Raw genomic sequence first — 3205 nt, forward strand, 5'->3', positions numbered from 1 at the left:
AAACAACCCCATAACTCCTAAAAAAATAGAAGCAGTCATTAAAGGTCTCCCCAACAAAAAAAAGAGCCCAGGTCCAGAAGGGTTCAGTGCAGAATTCTTTCAGACCTTCATACAAGACCTCATAGTAATACTATCCAAATTATCGCACAAAATGGAAACAGATGGAGCACTACCGAATTCTTTCTATGAAACCACAATTACTCTTATACCTAAACCACACAAAGACCCAACAAAGAAAGAGAACTTCAGACCAATTTTCCTTATGAATATCGACGCCAAAATACTCAATTAAATTCTGGCAAACCGAATCCAAACGCATATCAAAACAATCATCCACCATGATCAAGTAAGCTTCATCCCAGGCATGCAGGGATGGTTTAATATACGAAAAACCATCAATGTGATCTATTATATAAACAAACTGAAAGAACAAAACCACATGATCATTTCATTAGATGCTGAGAAAGCATTTGACAAAATTCAACACCCTTCATGATAAAAGTCCTGGAAAGAATAGGAATCCAATGCCCATACCTAAACATAAAAAAAGCCATATACAGCAAACCAGTTGCTAACATTAAACTAAATGGAGAGAAACTTGAAGCAATCCCACTAAAATCAGGGACTAGACAAGGCTGCCCACTCTCTCCCTACTTATTCAATATAGTTCTTGAAGTTCTAGCCAGAGCAATCAGACAACAAAAGGAGGTCAAGGGGTACAGATCGGAAAAGAAGAAGTCAAAATATCACTATTTGCAGATGATATGATAGTATATTTAAATGATCCCTAAAGTTCCAACAGAGAACTACTAAAGCTGATAAACACCTTCAGCAAAGTGGCTGGGTATAAAATTAACTCAAAGAAATCAGTAGCCTTCCTCTACACAAAAGAGAAACAAGCGGTGACAGAAATTAGGGAAATGACATTATAGTCCCAAATAATATAAAGTATCTCGGTGTGACTTTAACCAAGCAAATAAAAGATCTGTACAATAAGAACTTCAAGACACTGAAGAAAGAAATTGAAGAAGACCTCAGAAGATGGAAAGATCTCCCATGCTCATGGATTGGCAGGATTAATATAGTAAAAATGGCCATTTTACCAAAAGCATCTACAGATTCAATGCAATCCCCATCAAAATACCAATCAATTCTTCAGAGGTTAGACAGAACAGTTTGCAAATTCATCTGGAATAACAAAAAAACAAGGATAGCTAAAACTATCCTCAACAATAAAAGGACTTCAGGGGGAATCACTATCCCTGAACTCAAGCAGTATTACAGAGCAATAGTGATAAAAACTGCATGGTATTGGTACAGAGACAGACAGATAGACCAATGGAACAGAATTGAAGACCCAAAAATGAACCCACACACCTATGGTCACTTGATTTTTGACAAAGGAGCAAAAACCATCCAATGGAAAAAAGATACCTTTTTCAGCAAATGGTGCTGGTTCAACTGGAGGTCAACATGTAGAAGAATGCAGATCGATCCATGCTTATCACCCATTACAAAGCTTAAGTTCCAAGTGGATCAAGGACCTCCACATCAAACCAGATACACTCAAACTAATAGAAGAAAAAAGTGGAAGCATCTCGAACACATGGGCACTGGAAAAATTTCCTGAACAAAACACCAATGGCTTATGCTCTAAGATCAAGAATCATCTAATGGGATCTCATAAAACTACAAAGCTTCTGTAAGCAAAGGACACTGTTGTTAGGACAAAAGCAACAACAAGATTGGGAAAAGATCTTTACCAATCATACAACAGATAGAGACCTTATATCCAAAATATACAAAGAACTCAAAAGTTAGACTGCAGGGAGACAAATAACCCTATTAAAAAATGGGGTTCAGTGCTAAACAAAGAATTCACAGCTGAGGAATGCCGAATGGCTGAGAAACACCTAAAGAAATGTTCAACATCTTTAGTCATAAGGGAAATGCAAATCAAAAGAACCTTGAGATTTCACCTCACACCAGTGAGAATGGCTAAGATCAAAAACTCAGGTGACAACAAATGCTGGCGAGGATGTGGAGAAAGAGGAACACTCTTCCATTGTTGGTGGGATTGCAGACTGGTACAACCATTCTGGAAATCAGTCTAGAGGCTCCTCAGAAAATTGGACATTGAACTACCTGAGGATCCAGCTATACCTCTCTTGAGCATATATCTATAAGATGCCCCAACATATAACAAAGACACATGCTCCACTATGTTCATAGCAGCCTTATTTATAATAGCCAGAAGCTGGAAAGAACCCAGATGCCCTTCAACAGAGGAATGGATACAGAAAATGTGCTACATCTACACAATGGAATACTACTCAGCTATCAAAAACAATGACTTTATGAAATTCATAGGCAAATGAATGGAACTGGAAAATATCATCCTGGGTGAGAATCCAATCACAAAAAACACACATGGTTTGCACTCATTGATAAGTGGCTATTAGCCCAAATGCTTGCCTAGATGCACAGAACACATGAAACTCAAGAGGGATGGCCAAAATGTGAATGCTTCCTCCTTCTTTAAAGGAACAAGAATACCCTTGGCAGGGAATAGGGAGGCAAAGTTTAAACAGAAGCAGAAGGAACACCCATTCAGAGCCTGCCCCCACATGTCCCATACATATACAGCCCCCAATTAGATAAAATGGATGAAGCAAAAAAGTGCAGGCCGACCTTGGAGCTGGATGTGATTTCTCCTGAGAAACACAGTCTGAATACAGCAAATACACTTAGGTGAATGCCAGCAGCAAACCACTGAACTGAGCAGGATTCCTGTTGAATCAGAGAAAAACTGGAAGAGAGCTTGAAGGGCTTGAGACCCCATATGAAAAACAATGCCAACCAACCAGAGCTTCCAGGGATTTAACCACTCCCCAAAGACTATACATGGACTGACCCTGGGCTCCAACCTCATAGGTAGCAATGAATAGCCTAGTAAGAGCGCCAGTGGAAGGAAGCCCTTGGTCCTGTCAAGACTGAACCCCAGTGAATGTGATTGTTGGGGGCGAGGCGGTAATGGGGAGGATGGGGAAATTGGAACACTTATAGAGAAGTGGGCCGGAAGTGTTTAGGAGGATGTTGGCCTGGAGAACGGGAAGGGAATAACAATCCAAGAAATGTAAATAAGAAATATTCAAGTTAATAAGATAAGAAAATAAAATAAAAAATACTAATTATAAAATACAAA

The sequence above is a fragment of the Rattus rattus genome, chromosome X (genome assembly GCF_011064425.1).
Source record: "Rattus rattus isolate New Zealand chromosome X, Rrattus_CSIRO_v1, whole genome shotgun sequence".
Taxonomy (NCBI): domain Eukaryota; kingdom Metazoa; phylum Chordata; class Mammalia; order Rodentia; family Muridae; genus Rattus; species Rattus rattus.